General features: G+C 38.0%; 1 long non-coding RNA gene across 4 annotated transcripts; it reads left to right on the top strand.

The window, feature by feature from the left end:
* Window positions 1–891: 891 nt before the first annotated feature.
* LOC114291057 (uncharacterized) lies at window positions 892–21,016 on the top strand. 4 transcript variants are annotated; one of them, XR_003639253.2, is made up of 4 exons: window positions 896–2,202; window positions 17,130–17,183; window positions 18,242–18,490; window positions 20,710–21,016. It is a non-coding gene; the product is annotated as an uncharacterized LOC114291057 (long non-coding RNA). The 4 variants fall into 4 exon arrangements; XR_003639252.2 differs by lacking the exon at window positions 18,242–18,490 and adding an exon at window positions 5,600–5,631; XR_003639251.2 differs by lacking the exon at window positions 18,242–18,490 and having other exon boundaries at window positions 892–2,202.
* Window positions 21,017–21,570: the final 554 nt, after the last annotated feature.

Below are 21,570 nucleotides of genomic sequence, written 5' to 3'. Positions count from 1 at the left end.
CAATGTTAGCCGTAAATAATAAAACTTTCTATGACGTGCATGTCATGTCGTTATGCACAACATGTGTACTCTAGCTGTTAAAAATATTGAACATTTCACAGCACATAAAAGGCCAGCCGTTAAAATTTTCACTTTTCACAACGCACAAAAAGCCAGCCGTTTAAAATATTACACTTTCCATGAACGCAATTGCTATCGTGAAAGGTTCGACCGGAGGAAAAAAAAATGTAGCACCAAAATGAAAATTTCAAATGCCAAACACCAAAAAAAACTTAAAAAAAAAAAAAAAAAAAAAAAAATCAAAAGCCCCAACTCTTCAGCCCCAACATCAATCTTAAAAAAAAAAAAAAAAAAAAAACTAGGAATTTCAACATATTAGACATACAAGAAAAAAAGTTCAAAATACACGACTGTTTGGGTTCTAATGACTTCTAATCATAAACGAACATAGAAATCGTGCAGAGAGACGTTTTGAGGTCGAAAGAGAGGGAGAAGAGAGAGTGTTCGAAGACAAATTTTAGGCACTTCGATCTGGAAGAGTTTCAATCTCTCTCTTTGGAGACTTCGACCTGGTTCGGCGGCGACAACAATCGACAATACAATCTCATCTTTTCTCTTCTCTTCTCTTCTCTTCTCTCCTCTCTGCGTTTCGTTGCTTTTGGTTTGGTTTGGTTTTGGTTCGTCGTCTTCAACTTGATTCGGTACAAACCCTTTCTCAATTTCTGATTCGATACTCGAATTTCATTCTCTCTGAATATTTGTTTCGCTCTATCATATCTATGTTTTTCATTTTTTATTAGGGTTTTATAACTGTTCTTTTCGATTCACATGTCTTGATTTTCTTCTTTTCGAAATGGGTTTTTAATGTTTTTGTTGATTTCATTAGGGTTTTGAATTTTCTTTTTATTTTATTTTATTTTTTTTTATAACAAAACTCATTTCTTGTTTGTGCTTCTTATAGTATTACTTCAATTGATCTTGGTTAGTTATAGATTTTGGTTTGTTGGGTCCAATATAATGAAGAATCAACACTAAATTTATGACTTGTTTGGTAGTGTTTTTAGCATTTTTTGTTTTTATTATCTTAAAACTTGAAATTCCAGTGATGAAAATTATGAAAATGCCCTTGAAGTCGTTTGGATTTCAGGAAGTTTGTTGCCACCCTTTGTTAAATTTGCAGTTGATTTTTAGATGGTTTATCTAGTGAATTGAAGACATTTTTATTTTTTCTATGAAGTTGTCTTGTGCTTCTCATGGTGGTGAGGTAAAACTGCATATTTACAAGGTGAAATGCTAATGTTTGCCCAGCTGGTGGTCATTCATTAGTCTTGATGAACTTGTAAATTGTATAAAATGTGTGAAAAGTGAATAAAAATATGTAAAAATGTTGAAGGATGTGTAAAAAAATGTGTTAAAATACCAAATACTTTGGCTGTTTGTTTACTTTAATGACAGTCCAATTGTTGGCACATAACACTTTGAAATATTCTGAAGACTGCTTTTTCGTTCAAGCTAAAAACGAAGAGTTGATGCAGAATTTACTTCTTTTTTCTTTCTTTCTTTTACACTAGAGATGTAATGATCGGTTTCGTTGCGCGTCGTTTCTCTTTTGTCCTCTTGGAATTTGTGGTGTTCGAGAGCTTTCTTTCATTTCGATTCTTGTCTATTTCCGGGTAGGGTGTCTCTTGTTTTGAAGGGTATACGACCGAGTCCGGAGTGTCCGAGAGCGAAATAGGGAAATTCTGGACTGGGAACCAGGGCCGCACGTGCGGGGCCTTGGGCTGCACATGCAGGGAAGGATGAGTTTTAGAGGGCTGCACACTGCCTAATATGCGGGTGTGGAGGGGGAGGTGCGGAAGGAGCCGCACGTGCGGGAGGCACGCTTTGCATGTGCGGGGGCAAGTGCCGCACGTGCGGTCGGGCCTGAGTCCGGGGGGCTTTGTTTTTCTTCTCTTTTTGGGCTGTGTGTATCACTTTTCTTGTATCACTCTCTCACTAAAAATCATCTCCTCTCCCCTCTCTATATTCCTTACCCCCAAAAACACCTAGAATTCTTGATCTCTTTGGATCTATTGCTTTTCTACCCCCAAGTTCCTTCATCAAAGTTAAGGAGCAAGGCAAGGGCTTCACTTTATACGGAGGAGATCGGATTTCTACACCATTTGATCCTAGGGTTTCATCAATCTCTTCATCAAGCTTGAGGTAAGGAAATTACTTAGAGTTATATATATGTTTGTGCAAGTTTTGATTGATCTTGAGAGCTCCTCTTTGTTTATTTCAAAAATGAGTTTTGGCTCAAGAAATAGATGGTTTTGTAAGAAGAAAATCCATCTTTGTTCTTTTTATAGACTTTCTTGAAATATTGCACCATATGGGTTGAGATTGATGTAGTAATGATGTTTTGAAAAGAGATGAGGAAATGTTGGGGTTTTTGTGAAAAATCTAGAAATTGGGGTTTTTGGAAATAATAAGGGGATTTATGGAACTATCTTAGATTAAATGAAAGAATGTGTGAGAATTTTGTATTGTTATGGTAAACATGATTACTTCTTGATGAATGAGGGTTTGGAAACCAAACTTGAAATTATTGTTGAGTGCATGTACACATGTAGTTACAAATTGACACATTGTTGGAATCCATGGGTTATGAGAATTGTATATCTTAGAAGTTGATGTTTAAAAATGTTCCATATAGTCTTGAAAGGACTAAATTGTTGAGAATTGTACAAAATGAAGAAATGTTGCCATGTGTTGGTGGCTTCTGTTGAACTTATGGCCATTGGGTGAGATGGCATTGAGGGGAGGAAAAATGGGAATTTGGGTTAACATTGTGTTGTTGTTGAGACATTTAAGGATGAGAATTGTTTTGTAGCATTGTTAATTATTATATCACATTCTCTTTCAATTAATAATTTTACACTTGAAACAAGTTTGGAATGTTTGCATTGAGAAAATAATATCGTGAAATGAAATCATGGAAATGTTCATGGGGTAAATACATTGGTAAGTCCGGATAGGAGGTGTAAATGAGATTGATAAGTTGGCCTGAGTGTTCGGGGTGAAAGACCGAAAACACGTGCGGAGGAGGTACTACTTCTCTTCCGACTAGCAACCGGTAAAGTGGGGTTTTGGTAGTGCTAGTTGAGCTTACTTGCAGACACCAACCTAGGGATTACTTGAGTCGTATTTACCGCCCCCATTGGATGAAACTGTAAATTTCGAAATTGTTGAGATTTCAAATTGTTGTTGCATATGATGATATTTTGAAAGAGTATATAAACGAAATCCTCTTTTAAAAAAAAATTTAGCATTGCATGTCTTTTGCATCTAATAATGGAAATTTGGCATAAATGTATATACTTTGTTAAGGATTTCTCTACTGGGCTTTATGCTCACCCCTATGGGATTTTGGTGCGGGAAAAGATGTGGTGATCCCGTCGAGTTGAGGGCGTGGATATATTTTCGTGAAGAGTAATGACTATTTTTGTTGTGATTCATTTTGTGAGCCAAGGGCTATTCATGTGTGGGTTCATGAAAACCATTTTGTGTAACCGGCTTGAGCCTTGGAAATTGTAAGCCCGTGAGGGCATTTTATTTACTTTTGGGAATTGATGTTCTACATGCTATAGATTCATGTATTTCTGTATTATTGAATGTCTAATTCGCATGTGGAACTTTTGTACGAACCTTCTTAATTAATGATGAAAAGATTGGAGAAACTACTATTATTCCTGTGTGATGTTGGTCGATATATTTAATTTATGTTGGATTATTTCGGGGCGTTACAAGAGAAGACATTGACATGCTTCTGTTTGATATCTAACTTTTATTGGTTGGCAAGAAGCTTGTGTTAAATCATAGAGATGCTTATGTTGTGACCTAAATGATATTTGACAAATTTATTTATAGAACTACACTTTCTTTTAATTAAGGAGACATCGCAATAACCAAAGGGGTGACTTTAAACATCAAAGTCAATCAGATGTTATTATGACTTATAAGATTGACAAACCAAACATCCCTAGCTTGTGACAAATTGGAACAAAAGAGTAGGACAGTATATTAAGCAGTAACAGTAGTAGTTCAGAAAATGAAAGTGAGAAATTTAAATAAGTGCAACCAGGCACAAACCACCGAACTAATTTGGAAAAAAAAAAAAAGAAAGAAAGAAAAGAAAAGGGTAGGTGATGTGGTATAGGAGGTTTAGTAACTGTTTGCTCAATTCAATAAAGGAAAATGCTATTTTACGTGTTTTTTTTTTTTTTTTTTTACTTATACAAGTTTGCCTTTAAGGTCCTACGGTTTTCTGGGATTTGTTAGTTCCACAATTTTTGTTTTTTAAAGTTTCTTTGTGTCTTTTATTTATTAGTGCCTACGTGTGGTTGTGCCTCTTTAGTGGTTTTTTGATTATTTCGATTGGTGGGTTTGTTGAATTTCATGTTTCCTTGATTTGGTTCGAGTGTTTGGATGAATACAATTTTCATAACAAAAAACCTGCTCTCTCTTCCTCTACCCCCCACCCAACTTCTTCTTCTTCTTCTCCTCTCTCTCTCTCTCTCTCTCTCTCTTCCTTTGTCTCTCTCTGCTTCTGCTTCTTTTACCAGACCAAGTCAAAGTTTTTCATCCTCTTCACTTTACTACCTTGCTGTTTTCTTTTTTCTTTTTCTTTTTTTTTTTCTTTTCCTACTTCGATAATTGTTGTTTTGGATACTTGGATGTACATATTATATTTTTTTGGTTTAATGTTAGTATTTTAATGTTGGATGCTCTGTTTTTTGGTTTTTGAAATTCTTTAAATATTTGCTTAGTCCATTTTCAATCCTCACCTATACTTTTACTCAAAATTATGCTTTTATATGTTTAGTTTCATATATTATGAATAACAGTCTTTTTAAATTAATGGCGTTTGAAAAAGCTAATGCCCTAAAACTGCTCAGTTGACTATAAGTAGGACACTTGAAGAGACAAAAGCTCTATTTTTATCAAATGATGGAAAAATAAATTAGTTTTTCCAATTGTAAATTTTGATACATGATCACAATTGTTTTGTTTTGCTTGAATGTCTATTTATCTTAAACAGCTAACTATTTTGTCTTCACAAAACATTCCACTGCATGTTTATATGCTCAGAATATAGGAATAATGGTAAGGAAATTACAAGACACTATTATTCAAGCATATGATTACATAATATTTTAAAATCATGTAATAATTTCAAATTTTATTAAATAGTCATGTGAACCTAGCATGGTGAGAACAAATTATATCCATCCATACCATCAATATGAACGCACAAATTATATGTATATACAGATATTTCCAAAGATGCTTTTTGTTTAAAATGATCGAGAATTTAGTCCTTCATATGGGTTTTTTTTAGTCGTAGAACTATGGTTTGAATTTTTGTTTAGTTGTTTCTATTGCTCATATAAAGTCCAGGATTTGGGTAATTCAAATATTTAGAGATTTGGGTTATAAGATTTGTTGGAGAAGAATTCTAGCCAACTCTGGGTTATTGAGATGTTCTGTTCAAGTACTTGGTTGTTTGGAGCTGTCCTTTTTGTATGACTGTGTTGCTCTTGTATGCTTAATGGAGCAGATGGCCAGGTTACAGACCCAACCCAACAGAAGGTAATCCCTTGAATTAGCTTTTGTTAATTTATAGGCCTTTATGATTTGCCATGTTTTTCACCCATTTAGTTGTATTGGTATGATGGCAATCTTGGCTGTAATTCTTGAGTCGTGTTTTACTTGTAAAAATCAAATAGAGAAGTTCACTTCCATGAACTTTAGTTTGTTAGAAATTTAGGAATTACATATTTAAGCGAATTTAATACATAGTTTCAAAGTTCCCATTAATTTACAAGGACAGATGTCATTAGAGTTCACCATATGCAATGTAAGGGAGCTTCTTTTTTCATTTTTTGTTATCATTTGACAAGAACAACACATTGAAGAAAAGTTTAAACATTATTCCCTCTTTTTGGGTAATTTACCAAGAAAAAGAATGGATAATGTTTTATGCTATTTACATTTGCATAAATCTTGATTTCTTTATCTATTGGTGTATACTATTTGTATGTCAAACCTTATTACTTGTTATCTACATTATCGCTCCGCATTTGGTTTTCTATTGAAGCATGCTAGGTTTTTATAGCGATCCCGGGTTTACCCTTGTTGTACAGTGATCCGGACATGTGTCCGTGAATGTTGGTAGTTGTTTATTTTCTAGTTTGCATCCTCTTTACTTTGTATATTGGGTTATGGGATGTGTTGGGCAGGTTTGTTACAGGTTGGTTGTGCTTGGGAGCCTAGTGTTGCTGCCCAGATTTTTGGTCCTTCGCTTGAGCGAGGAGTTTGTCGCTCGAGCGAGAGTAGTGTTGCCCCGGTTCTGGACCTGAGAGTTGTAGTTTCTGGCTCGAGCGAGCTTTTCGTGGCTCGAGCGGTCTGGGTTTTTCTTCGCTCGATCGAGAACTTCTTGGCTCGAGCGAGAGTTTTCTGTGTCTGGTCGCTCGAGCGACCAATCCTTCGCTCGAGCGAGAGTGTTTTATATCAGCGGACAGCAGCGTCTTAAACATCACTTTTTCAGTCCCTTTCTTTGAGCAAAACCTAAATTCGACACTCTCTCTTCCTAAACTTACACTCTCTCTAAGATTTGATCTCCCTAGGGTGTGAATCTAGCCTAGGGCCTTTGTTAAAAAGATAGAGGGCGTTGAGAGCTTCGATTTAATCTGAAAAAGTTTGGATTTGGAGCAAGTTGATCTTGGAGTCTTCATCTCCTTTTGGGCTAAAACTTCAAGGTAGGGATATCCTACTCCTCTCTATGGGTTTTGTCTTTAAATTTTGGTATTTTGAGATGTTGGGCTTGGTTTGGTAATTTTGTAAAAGTTTGGGGCTTTTGTGTAATTTTACAAAAGTTGGGGTTTTATTCATAATAAACCTAGATGCATGTTTGGCATAGAAAAATGGAATGATTGTTGAATCATTAATGAAAATGGAACCTAAGGGTTGAAATGTTAATTATGGGAATTGACCTAATTACATTGTATAATTAATTGGGATAATTAATTGAGAAGAATGAGGAATGAAATGTTGATTGAATATCCATTGTGCGTTTATCTTCTGTTTAGAAATAACTGCTTTGGGCTATCGGTGGAGGATAGTCGTGATTGTTGTAGACAATGCATGATGATTAGGTAAACTGAAACTAATCAATGAAATGTGTCATGGAACTTGACGGTTAATTGAATACATTAACTGTATGTATTGTGTGATTGTATATAGAACCAATGTGTTTATATACGTTATGTGTAGAGGAGGAGATAGGGGATGTACTCCGCGGTTTAGGGGAAGATAGGGGATGTACCTCTAAACCGGATAGGTATTGGGAGGAGATAGGGGATGAACTCCGTAGACAGAGCTCATATGCTTGTCTAGAGAAGTGAAGATAGAGCTCATATGCTTATCTTTGTGAAGTGTGGATATTGTTGATATACATATCTGTTGTAGAATGTGGATACAGCTTGTATGCTTATCTGTGGATATTGTTGATATACATATCTGTTGTAGAATGTGGATACAGCTTGTATGCTTATCTGTGGATATTGTTGATATACATATCTGTTGTAGAATGTGGATACAGCTTGTATGCTTATCTGTGGATATTGTTGATATACATATCTGTTGAGAATGTGAGATATAGTTTTTATACATATCTGTGGAAATGATAATAGAGCTAGCATGCTTATCTATTGAAAAGGGAAAATGAAAAGTAATTGGGACTTGTAAGTCGTTGACATAAATATGTAATTTATGTGATTGTATCAGTGTTGACCAACTATCAATTGCTAATGTTTTAGTCATTGTCCATGGTTGGTTTAGTGTATTTCTACTGGGCTGTGGCTCACCCTATATGGGATTATCATTTTCAGGTGCAGGAAGCATGCCACCTCCAAGGACATAGCTGGGAGGCTAGTGGCGGGCATAGTTTTGTTGTTGTACTTTTGATGTATTACATGTAATTTCAAGCCAAGGGCTTAATGTGTAAACGAGTTAGAACTCTTTGTTGTAACCAAGTGTTAACTTGGAAAGCTGTAAGCCCGTAGGGCATTTTGTTATGAGGTTAACATGTAATACTTATGTAATGGAACTCTAATGAATGAAAGAATGTGGTTAGTCTATATGTAAATGTATGTCTTATTAGATGGGTTTATTGTTGTTATTTTGAGGGCGTTACAACTTGGTATCAGAGCGTACCGGGTTCGAATACTTTGGGTACGTGGGAAGTGATTAGTATCACAATGGGTTTGTCTCGCTTGATAGAGACTTAGATGAGGTATCATATGCTATGTGCTTAAGTGATAACATGCTTATGTGACTATGTGGGTATGGGATTTAATTTCTGGGATGTTGATTGGATCCTTAAGTTTCTGGGAGTCTTGTTGGAAAAGCATTTGATCAATGCTGTTTCTAACCGGAACTCTAGTAACGTCTTGGGACTATCATTATCCGGAAATGAAATTCGTAAGTGCTTATGTGTTTATGTGCTTATGTGGAGTGAATTACACTTGTCATGCATTAGGACGTGAGTGTTTAGTTTCGGCACACCTATGAATGTGCTAATGTTCTGTGTTACCTTTATTAGGATGTCAGGACGAGGAAGAGGTGCTAGGCGTGGTAGACCTGCGAGGCAGGAAGTACCGTCACAGGGTGAGATTCCAGCAGTGCAGGAGGGAGTGGGGCAGGCCAATGTGGCCGAACCAGTGGGTCAGCAGGCTATGGGTGCCTTGGCCAGAGAGATAGCAGGAGCTTTGGGTATTCTCAGAGCTGGGAATCAGGCAGCTGAGGCAGGGCCTTCTTTCTTGAAAAGGGAGTTCTTCCGGTGTAATCCGGACGAGTTTATCGGGGATCCTAAAGAGCCGCTTAAGGCAGATGAATGGCTCGAACAGACAACGAAGACGTTTGAGATGCTTGGCATCGAGGACGGAGCACTGAAAGTGACCTTGGCATCCTTCCAGCTGAAGGGAGATGCGGGTCAATGGTGGAAGTACGAGAAAGCTCGTGTTGGGGGTACTTGGGAGGCGTTTATAAATGCTTTTCAGGAGAGGTTTTTGTCTGCAGTAGCTAGGGAGAAGCTGAGGGATCAGTTTAGCCGGCTTAATCAGCAGGGCTTGTCAGTGGCCGAGTTTGAGGCTACCTTTACTAGTCTGTCCAGGTTCGCACCTGAACTGGTGGCGTCTGAGGAACGCCGTTGTTATGAGTTTGAGCGGAAGTTGAGGCGGGGCCTCAAGTTGAGAGTTGGTGGGTCCTATATCCGGGAGTATAGACACCTAGTGGACGCTGCAGCTCATATGGAGCTTATGATGCAGGAGGAGGATGAGGGGCAGAGAGGCTCCAAGAGGAGCCAAGATAGTCAGAGTGATGGCAGGAGGCAGAGGGGTTCTAACCCTCAGCAGTCGCAGGGTGGTGTTGCTAGATCGACCTTCCCAGTGCCGAGTGTAGGCTCAGGGAGAGGTGGTCAGGGAGAATTCACTTGTTACAAGTGTGGCCAGCTGGGTCACAAGGTATCTGTTTGCCCGCAGAAGGGTGGGGGTCAGAAAGCTGCTTCTTCTTCAGCTAGACCGCAGAGTCAGAGTTTGGGCAGGGGGCAGCTCTTGACTTGTTATCAGTGTGGACAACCTGGGCACCTGAAAAGGTTTTGCCCACAGTTGAGTGCCACTTCGGGAGCGTCTGGTTCTAGGCAGACGCAGGGTTTTCAGCCAGCTCAGTCTGTGCAGGCCTCGAGGGCCAATCCGGGAGTTTCGTCATCCCAGTCTGTGCAGCAGTCTTTTGCTCCGAGAGGTGAGCAGGTAGACCAGGGGCCTACGGGGCGCGTGTATGCTGTTACCGCGCAGGATTTAGTACCGGCTCCATCAGTAGTGAGAGGTACTTTTCTGTTTTGCAACTCGGTTGCTAATGTGTTGATAGACACGGGTGCATCTCATTCTTTTGTATCTGCTGCATTTGCATCTGTTTTGGAATTGGAGTTAGCACAGTTAGCATCTCCTATTTGTGTGGTATCGCCTTTGGGTGGTGAGTTGATCCTGAAACAGGGTGTTAGAGGATGTGATATTGAGGTCGCCGATTATAGGCTTCCTTTTCCGTTTGTTGTCATGCCCATGAAGGGTTTTGATGTTATTTTGGGTATGGACTGGTTATCGTCATACCGGGCTGTTATTGATTGCTACCGCCAGAGGGTCACGTTATGTACCTTGAGCGGGGAGTGGTTCCATTTCTTGGGAGACCGGGTTGGTAGTGTTTTGCCACCGGGGTATGATTCGCGAGGGCGAAGTGAACTTAGTAGTCTACTTGCTAGCCTTGAGAGTAGCGAGTGTGTTGAGACTCAGAGTGTGTTGCCAAGGGTGGTTTGTGAGTATTCGGATGTCTTTCCCGAAGATCTTGTTAGTTTGCCACCTCACCGAGAGATAGAGTTCTCTATTGATTTAGTGCCTGGTACGGCGCCGATTTCTATGGCACCTTACCGTTTTGCTCCAGCAGAGTTGGTTGAGTTGAAAGTTCAGCTCCGGGAATTGCTAGATAAGGGTTTCGTTCGCCCTAGTGTTTCGCCGTGGGGAGCACCGGCCCTCTTTGTTAAAAAGAAAGATGGTGCCTTGAGACTGTGTATTGACTATCGAAAGTTGAATCGGGCTACGGTTAAGAATAAGTATCCTATGCCCCGTATAGATGATTTGTTTGACCAGTTGAAGGGTTCCCGTTGTTTCTCTAAGATAGACTTGAGATCGGGTTACCACCAGTTGAGGGTCAGGGAGGAGGATATTCCGAAAACGGCATTCTGTACGCGGTATGGCCATTATGAGTTTCTGGTGATGCCATTTGGGCTTACCAATGCACCGGCAGTCTTTATGGACTTGATGAACCGGATTTTCCGGGAGTTCTTAGACCGATTTGTGGTTGTCTTCGTGGACGACATTCTTATCTATTCGCCTACTGAGGAGGAGCACGAGGCACACTTGAGAGTGGTGCTTGAGTTACTTAGAGCCCATAGGCTGTATGCCAAGTTTGGGAAGTGTGAGTTCTGGCTGGGGGAAGTCAAATTCTTAGGCCACGTAGTATCCGGGGAAGGGGTGTCTGTTGATACATCCAAGGTTGAGGCAGTGCAGGATTGGGCACAGCCTAAGAGTGTGTTTGAGATCCGCAGTTTTCTGGGATTAGCTGGGTATTACCGTCGGTTTGTGAAAGATTTCTCCAGGTTAGCGTCACCGTTGACTAAACTGACTAGGAAGGGAGTCAAGTTTGTGTGGAGTGAGACTTGTGAAAAGTCGTTCCAAGAGCTGAAAGTTAGATTGACCACCGCTCCGGTGTTGATTATTCCGGAGAGAGGGTTGGGTTATGCGGTTTATTGTGATGCCTCACGAGAGGGTTTGGGTTGTGTGTTGATGCAAGAGGGGAAAGTGGTAGCTTATGGCTCACGTCAGTTGAAAATACACGAGAAGAATTACCCTACTCACGACCTAGAGTTAGCAGCAGTGATCTTTGCCTTGAAAATCTGGAGGCACTACCTTTATGGTGAGAAGTTCGAGGTGTTCTCGGACCACAAGAGTTTGAAGTATCTGTTTACACAGAGAGACTTGAATCTGAGGCAGAGGAGATGGATGGAGTTCATCGAGGATTATGATTTTGAGTTGCATTATCATCCGGGAAAGGCCAATGTTGTGGCCGATGCCCTTAGTAGGAAAACCATTAGTGATGTAGCTTGTATAGCCATCCGGGAATGGGAGATGTTGGGAGCACTTGGCGAGTTCGATTTGCTACTGGGCGAATCTGTTGAGGCTGCGGCCTTATTTTCTGTTGTTGCGCAGCCTACACTTGTGACTAGAGTGTTAGAGGCACAGAGAGGTGACCTTGAGGTAGAATCCCTCCGAGAGAAGATCTCCAGTGGGACAGTTGAGAAGGGTTTGACGGTGTATCCCGACCTGAGTGTGAGATACCGAGACCGTTTGTTTGTACCGGAGGCTTGCCGAGAGGAAGTACTCCGAGAGTTTCACCGTTCACGCCTTGCGGTGCATCCGGGAGGTACTAAGATGTATCAGGATTTGGGTCGCCAGTTTTGGTGGCGGGGTATGAAGAGAGATGTGGCTGTTTTCGTATCGAAATGCCTTACTTGCCAGCAAGTGAAGGCCGAGCATCAGAGGCCAGCGGGTTCGTTGCAACCCTTGCCTATTGCCGAGTGGAAATGGGAGCATGTCACTATGGACTTCGTTGTAGGTCTTCCGAGGACTCAACGGGGTAGTGATGCTATTTGGGTGGTTGTAGACCGGTTGACTAAGTCGGCGCACTTTATCCCTATGCGCGTGAGAGATTCGGTAGATCATCTTGCCGATTTGTATATTCGGGACGTAGTGAGATTGCACGGGGTCCCAGTGACGATCGTCTCAGATAGAGATCCTCGTTTTACTGCTAGGTTGTGGCAGAGTTTGCAGAGTGCCTTGGGTACTAAGTTGACCTTTAGTACGGCTTATCATCCTCAGACTGACGGGCAGTCCGAGCGTACTATTCAGATCCTCGAGGATATGCTTCGGGGTTGTGTCCTGGACTTCAGTGGGACGTGGGAGAGGCACTTGCCATTGGTAGAGTTTGCCTACAACAACAGTTTTCAGTCTAGCATCGGTATGGCACCGTTTGAGGCCTTGTATGGCCGACCGTGTAGGTCTCCAGTTTGTTGGGCCGAGGTGGGTGATGCACCTTTGTTGGGTCCGGAGTTGGTTAGGGAGACGACGGAGAAAGTTGAACTTATCCGTAGGAGGCTTGTTACAGCCCAGAGTCGACAAAAGAGTTATGCCGACCGTAGGAGGAGGCCTTTGGCGTTTGAGGTAGGTGATCATGTCTTTCTGAAGATATCACCTAGGCGAGGCTTGATGAGGTTTGGGAAGAGTGGGAAGTTATCCCCTCGGTTTATTGGTCCTTTTGAGATCCTTGAGAGGATTGGCGAGGTTGCTTATCGGTTAGCCTTACCGCCGCAGTTGTCCGGAGTGCATGACGTGTTTCATGTGAGTATGCTTCGGAAGTATGAGCCAGATCCATCACATGTGTTGGATTGGACTGATTTAGAGGTAGATGAGGATGCCTCGTATGAGGAGAGACCGGTTCGGGTCTTGGATAGGCGGGATCAGGTCCTGCGTGGCAAAACCATTCCTTTGGTGAAAGTCTTGTGGAAACATCACGGAGTGGAGGAAGCCACTTGGGAACGTGAGTTGGAAGTCCGAGAGAAATATCCGGACTTGTTTATTGATATGTAATTTTGTATTTAAATTTTACATTTTGTTGAACTTAAGAGCTTTTATATATGTCTTAAGTTGTGAAACATTGAAAATGTTTTGGTTATTGGAAGTATGTTTGGAACTTGCCTCATATGGAAGTTGAATGTAACATTATAGGTGTTTAGTATATTGTTGACATTGGAAAGTTAGTGCATAATGTTGATGCATGTTAATAATACATATGTTGTTTACATATTGTGATATGTCTCTTGTTAAAGGGATGGGATGACCAGTAATGGGTCGAATTGTTGAATGTTAAATTGTAACATTGTTTAAAATGGAGGAAAACCTGTTTTTGAAAACTTGTGCTTAATTTCGGGGGCGAAATTCTTTAAGGGGGGGAGGTTATAGCGATCCCGGGTTTACCCTTGTTGTACAGTGATCCGGACATGTGTCCGTGAATGTTGGTAGTTGTTTATTTTCTAGTTTGCATCCTCTTTACTTTGTATATTGGGTTATGGGATGTGTTGGGCAGGTTTGTTACAGGTTGGTTGTGCTTGGGAGCCTAGTGTTGCTGCCCAGATTTTTGGTCCTTCGCTCGAGCGAGGAGTTTGTCGCTCGAGCGAGAGTAGTGTTGCCCCGGTTCTGGACCTGAGAGTTGTAGTTTCTGGCTCGAGCGAGCTTTTCGTGGCTCGAGCGGTCTGGGTTTTTCTTCGCTCGATCGAGAACTTCTTGGCTCGAGCGAGAGTTTTCTGTGTCTGGTCGCTCGAGCGACCAATCCTTCGCTCGAGCGAGAGTGTTTTATATCAGCGGACAGCAGCGTCTTAAACATCACTTTTTCAGTCCCTTTCTTTGAGCAAAACCTAAATTCGACACTCTCTCTTCCTAAACTTACACTCTCTCTAAGATTTGATCTCCCTAGGGTGTGAATCTAGCCTAGGGCCTTTGTTAAAAAGATAGAGGGCGTTGAGAGCTTCGATTTAATCTGAAAAAGTTTGGATTTGGAGCAAGTTGATCTTGGAGTCTTCATCTCCTTTTGGGCTAAAACTTCAAGGTAGGGATATCCTACTCCTCTCTATGGGTTTTGTCTTTAAATTTTGGTATTTTGAGATGTTGGGCTTGGTTTGGTAATTTTGTAAAAGTTTGGGGCTTTTGTGTAATTTTACAAAAGTTGGGGTTTTATTCATAATAAACCTAGATGCATGTTTGGCATAGAAAAATGGAATGATTGTTGAATCATTAATGAAAATAGAACCTAAGGGTTGAAATGTTAATTATGGGAATTGACCTAATTACATTGTATAATTAATTGGGATAATTAATTGAGAAGAATGAGGAATGAAATGTTGATTGAATATCCATTGTGCGTTTATCTTCTGTTTAGAAATAACTGCTTTGGGCTATCGGTGGAGGATAGTCGTGATTGTTGTAGACAATGCATGATGATTAGGTAAACTGAAACTAATCAATGAAATGTGTCATGGAACTTGACGGTTAATTGAATACATTAACTGTATGTATTGTGTGATTGTATATAGAACCAATGTGTTTATATACGTTATGTGTAGAGGAGGAGATAGGGGATGTACTCCGCGGTTTAGGGGAAGATAGGGGATGTACCTCTAAACCGGATAGGTATTGGGAGGAGATAGGGGATGAACTCCGTAGACAGAGCTCATATGCTTGTCTAGAGAAGTGAAGATAGAGCTCATATGCTTATCTTTGTGAAGTGTGGATATTGTTGATATACATATCTGTTGTAGAATGTGGATACAGCTTGTATGCTTATCTGTGGATATTGTTGATATACATATCTGTTGTAGAATGTGGATACAGCTTGTATGCTTATCTGTGGATATTGTTGATATACATATCTGTTGAGAATGTGAGATATAGTTTTTATACATATCTGTGGAAATGATAATAGAGCTAGCATGCTTATCTATTGAAAAGGGAAAATGAAAAGTAATTGGGACTTGTAAGTCGTTGACATAAATATGTAATTTATGTGATTGTATCAGTGTTGACCAACTATCAATTGCTAATGTTTTAGTCATTGTCCATGGTTGGTTTAGTGTATTTCTACTGGGCTGTGGCTCACCCTATATGGGATTATCATTTTCAGGTGCAGGAAGCATGCCACCTCCAAGGACATAGCTGGGAGGCTAGTGGCGGGCATAGTTTTGTTGTTGTACTTTTGATGTATTACATGTAATTTCAAGCCAAGGGCTTAATGTGTAAACGAGTTAGAACTCTTTGTTGTAACCAAGTGTTAACTTGGAAAGCTGTAAGCCCGTAGGGCATTTTGTTATGAGGTTAACATGTAATACTTATGTAATGGAACTCTAATGAATGAAAGAATGTGGTTAGTCTATATGTAAATGTATGTCTTATTAGATGGGTTTATTGTTGTTATTTTGAGGGCGTTACAGTTTTACAGTATTTGTGCAATCTTGAATTTATAAAATTCTCTGTAATTGTTTTGTCAAGTGCAGCTATTGTGAGAACCCGAATACAAATCAAATAAATAATTAGGTATTAATAATTTTACAAATATCAAATATTTTACTGTGAATCTTAAAGTGCAAACTAAATATTATTGGAGGATCTTTTAATTAATTTTAAAACCTAAAATAAATTTATGGTGAAAGTCTTTAATTTAGAGGCAAGATTTATTATTTAAAAATAAAATAAAATAATTAGAGAAGAAGGTGTGACTTGAACTCTAGACCACAATTTGATAAATAATGGTCTTACCATTTGAGTTGCTTACAATATATTTAAATATTTTGTATATTATTTATTTATTTGACCTACACATGCTTTAGGTGTACCCAACCACTAGTATTAAATAAAATATACACAAAACCCTACCTTATTTGTTCTTCACAGCAGCTAAGAGAGAGAGAGAGAGAGAGAGAGAGAGAGATTTGAGAGAAACTTTTGGCAACATTAGTGGTCAACAACACTAAGGTATTGTCCTATTTTATTATATCTATATATTGTGATGGTTCATGTGTAATCTGCTTATTGTTGGGAAGGAATAGGAGAAACGGGTGTGTTGTTTGGGTGCCAAGTCTGTGATTGGTGATGAGAAATAATAAGTCTAATTCTTAATCCAAAAAATTCTGTACATAACCACAAACTGTAAAAATCAAGAAACCTTATCAAACGGATGAATTTTGAATTGAAATTTTTACAGTAGATTAATTACATATTGAATTGCATATCAAAATTTTCTCAAAATTTGTGGAAGTCAAAATCTATATTAACTGGTGCGTTCAAATCTGTTCAGAAAATTGGTGTTAAACAGTAATTTCGGAAGTGTTGTTCTCTTTGTGTATAAATCAGAAAATTATCAAATCAGCGTCATTAGAACTGGTTACGAGTCTAGTTTCTTACATTTTTGGCCTTGCGTTGATTGCTCATGTATACTAAGAGAATCATTAATTTCTTTAAAGTGCTGCAGAAAACAATCTGTTTGGGCATAATTAATTGTAAACAATTATTTTGTTAAGCAAATCAAGTGAAACCATTTGGATTTGAAACTTATGATATATTAGTTGATATCTAGAGGGTTTTGGAATTTTTCGAACAACATGGAGTGGGTTTTTAATTTTTAAAGTTAGCAAATAGATTGGGAAAACTTGTTTAAAACTCTGTTTTATTTTGAAGTTACATTTAATTAAGTTTCGATCTGAACCCATGTCTTGGGTAATTTTAGACCTTGAAGAACATGAGCTTAGGTAATATTTAAGAGTAACGATGAGTTGTGTTTAGCCATGTTAGTGCACTTTAGTTTGGGGTTACTTAGTTCTTATTCTTTAGTATTTTTAAATAAGTAGTGACGTGTAGTCTTCATACTTGATTCAGGACACTAGTTGGACTTTCATACTCTATTCGAGGATTATATTATTTCGTTTTCAGGTGAGTAGTTTCATGCTACATATTTTTATAAATGTTCCCCTACCCTGAACTGTTGGAAAATTTAATTTTGTTTCAAGACTAAACTATTTTGATAAATTATTATATTATCAATGGAATCAAATTATTTCTGAAACATGTGTGAACTTGGCATACTGTAAACTATTTGTTTTGGTCTCATGTTTATAATGGTGAACTACCATGTTTTGCGAAACTGATGTATATCGATTATTGGAACCATTTGTATATTTTAGTCAAGGGAAATTATTCCACTGTGTGTGGTGACTCTGGCCACTAAGGAACAGATCTGGGTTGGGCTGTGATGACTCTAGTGCTCAACGATTGTAAGGAAAAGACCTAGGTTAGGCTAGGTGACCTTCAATCGGATCGTCTTAGAGAAAAGGCCCGGGTTATCACCCTGAGGATGATTCTTAGTTCGGTGTTGGATCCAATGGGGCTTATAGCCTTGAGAACTGTGTGGCATATTACTTGTTATTTCTTGGTACCCAGAATATTATTGGTGTTCATTTTGTAATCTGTTTTAAGTGGAAAATGTCATTTATCATATTCTTGAGAGACATGAGTATTTTAACTGTTGAACTATGGAACCTTCTTTTTGAAACAGATTATTTTTATCAAAACTGTATACCAATCTAGTTTCTGTGATATATATCTTACTTTGGAATTGAATTCTGTTTTCAAAACTGTATTTACTATTTATGTTGCTACTTACTGAGCTATCAGCTGACTTAGTTGTTTATCGTTTCCAAGTGTTAGAAGGACTTAGAGTGGACTTATGGCGTAGTGGGGACTCAATTGCATGGACCACTAGGACATTCATTTATATTGTTTTAGATTGTTATTTCGAGTTTGTGCATATTTATTTTTATTTTTATTGAGATTCATTTAGGATTATTTTGATTTGTGGGCTCTTTGTATCCCATAAGTTTGGATGGTATTGATTATGGTTAGTTTGTCGTTAGTCACAAGTTTGGGTTTTGATTTATTTATTTCTGGGCTATCATCACTTTTATTCTTTGTGATTTTGGGTTCATGTTTAGGCTTACGTGTGCTTGGGGCTAAGTCCATGTGTGCCATGGCCGGTCATACCCGGGTTTGGGGTATGACAGCTATATTTCCCCAAATTAATATAAGGGACCATTATAAACGACGTAGAATAAGTAAGGAGGCTTCTGAAGAGGAAATCCAAGCTGTTAGGAATTTCCTAATACAAAGATATAAAGAGCACAAGCTGAGTATTGATGCAATTGAATCAGCCGATGATGGTGCACTCACAAGAAGATATTTGGGTAAATTTTGTATGGTTTATAACTTAATGATAGTTTTTTTTGGATGATTTAGAACATTTTAGACAGTTTTGAACGTAAAGATAGGTTTTGATGTTTAGAAACATAGTTTTTAGATTATTTGGAATGTATAGATAGTTTTTGGATATTCAGAACTTATGGATAGTTTTTTTTTTTTAATTTTTTAATTTTATGTTTAAAACAATATTTTGGTGGTTGATTAATGTTTATTTATATATATATATATATTTGTAAAGTTTGTTTGTAATGTTTTCTTATATTGTAGAGAACAAGTAAAATAGAGACTGCTGAATTAAAATATACATATACGTATTCTATGGCATGCAAAAAATGTTGTAAAACTTGAGTTATTTACGACAGGAAAATGGGTTGTATTAAATATTTAGTAATGAACGTCGTGGTTTGTCCTTTGAATGAGCAGCGTGCAAAAGTAGTTGTAAAGAAAATCAAATACGATGTACAAGATCTGCTATTACAGGGTTTAACGATGTACTATGGCATGCTGTTGAAGTGAATGACTTTCCATAACTGGTCATAACACGGCTTTACATTGCGTGTCGTAGAATCGTATCCACGACGTGTATTTGGTGTCGTAAAAACCTAATTTTGTTGTAGTGCTCTGATTTTTCTTCCTTTTCTTTTTATTTTCTCTTCTTTTCCTTCTTCTCTAGCTCAAGAACAAGAAATCTCTCATGCTTTCTTCTTTCTTTCATTTTGTTTGACGCAAAAAGATTAATTTACTGAAGTGTTTCACTAATTATTCCATTAGCTTAATTAACAAACCTTAGTTCTAATTAATCGAGATTACTTCATAATCATAATTAGTTTAATTAATCCCACTTAGGCTTATTTAATCTTGCTTAAGTTTGGCTAATCCCACTTAATTTTTAATAAAGTACCCAATAAACTCTATTCATTAGACTAAAATCATTAAGCTCCTAAATTAAGGTTTATACGATTTCTAAACATACAATATTCAAGTTCAAAGTCATTCCCCTAACTTTTGATGTTCACCAAGGTTCCTATGCTAGAACTTCTCTTTCAAACATAAGCATTCCCTAAGTTTTCTATCAAGGCTACCCTATTCATACTCAACAATTATAAGTTCTCTAAGCTAGCATATTACATATACAACACAAAGCAACATAAGAAAATTCTAAAATGAATGAGTACATGAATACAATGCATGGCTCGGGTGTTACATGTTTAATATGGGTTTGTGTAAGTGTATGCGGTATTTTAGTTGTATTTCATTAGGAGATTGATAAAGAAAATTGTGAAAATGCATGTAAGAAATAAGGCTTTGGAATTAGTTGAGTAATTCTTTATAATTTTCTTATTATACCTATTTTCTTTACATTAAATAGAATGTGGGTACTTTAATTTGAGAAAGCCCCAATTTTGGTAAAATCCTAATTTGTGAAATTGCATGAATTGTAAATATTATATCTCTTTCTTCAAATTGAGGATAACTACATGAGTATTATGTAATTAAATATTGTTAGAGATTGTATTGTTGGTTATTGGTGTAGAATGACACTATTGATGAGATTGACATCATAGGATGAGCTAAAACCCATTTTATAATTGCATATGTGAATTGTTGTATTAACCGGATGAAAACCCATTGTTGAATGGACGTGTGTTAAACACATTTTGAATAGAATTGAGTAATGGCATAAGTTGCCCATTTTACAATTTAAACATTATCGTTTTAAGTTGATTGGTATGGTGAATCTAGATAACATATAGAAACGATGATTAAGGTAGCGAGATAGTCCTTGGTGAAAGACCGAAAACCCGCGCAGGATAGGTACCCATTTGTTCTTTCAGTTAGTCCTGGTAAAGTGGGGGTTGATTAGGTGGTGCTTAGTGATGACTACTGGCAAAGTGATGGTTATGATAGATTACTAGTTGATTATGTGGTGCTTAGCGATGACTACTGGAAGAGGAAGATAAATATACCTTGGTAGGATTTACCATGATAAAATGATGATTTGGATTATGAAATGAGTATTTATCAAACTTGTGATGCCTAATGATTTTTAGAAAACAAAACTTGCATTGATTTGAGATATCATTTGAGCATCCTATACATATGTAGCATCATGATCATGTGCTTGCGTAAACGCATATTAGTAGATGGAAAGATTATCCTACTGGACTATATGTTCATCCTACGTGGCTGAAATCTTTTTTAGGTGTTGATGATGTACTACACAGTGAGTGCCTTGGACTTTGTGCAAGGGCTTCCTGGAGCTCTCTTGGATGTTCACTCTAGGGCCATTCTTTGTAGCGTAGGCCGAGTGCCCTTTATATTTCATAAGGGTTAATCCCTTTGTAATTGATGTGAGCCTAAGTGCATTTCTTATATCATTTGATGTTTTGTTTTGTATGACACATTGTATATTCACTTCACTTAAATGTTGAATATATGATGTATGTAATGAACCAATTTAATGTATTTGACGATTTTCATATTTATATACACAAGGGACCTTTTGATTATATTTATTTATTCATTATTTAAGTTAAATTAGTTGGGATTCGGATCTTAGAAATCCGGGGTGTGACATGAAAACTTAACAAATCAAAATCTCTTCAGACTTGCTCTTCTTCATACCTCCATACATATAGGGGAGATGGGTGAGCCATTCTTACACATAGTTCAAGAGAGTTTAACAAACTTTGGAAAACAATAATCGTTCTTACACATAAGTTAAGAGAGTTCAAAGTGTTTCCTTTTTCAAGAGCATGACATTCAAAGCATAATAGTAATGTACATCCATCGGAACAAGACAATACAAGGGAATAATCGACTCGAATACCGATTAGACGAACCTATAATGCCCCCATAAAATCACTTCAACGATTGCCTATTTGTACATTACATTTCCAAACAGTGATCATAAATTGATACATACATATTAACAATGGGAAAATATATGATTCCCAAAACACTTGTCTTTATCATTGAACTTCTTTGATTACACATTCATAGTATGCTTCGCATGTTCCCATTAGTACAAGATTACATGTAATTTAAAAGATAGATGATGTAT

The sequence above is a fragment of the Camellia sinensis genome, chromosome 9 (genome assembly GCF_055761805.1).
Source record: "Camellia sinensis isolate YWXY chromosome 9, ASM5576180v1, whole genome shotgun sequence".
NCBI classification, from domain to species: Eukaryota; Viridiplantae; Streptophyta; class Magnoliopsida; order Ericales; family Theaceae; genus Camellia; species Camellia sinensis.
The sequence above is the reverse complement of the archived record's forward strand: the minus strand, read 5'-3'. Positions and strand labels throughout refer to the sequence as shown.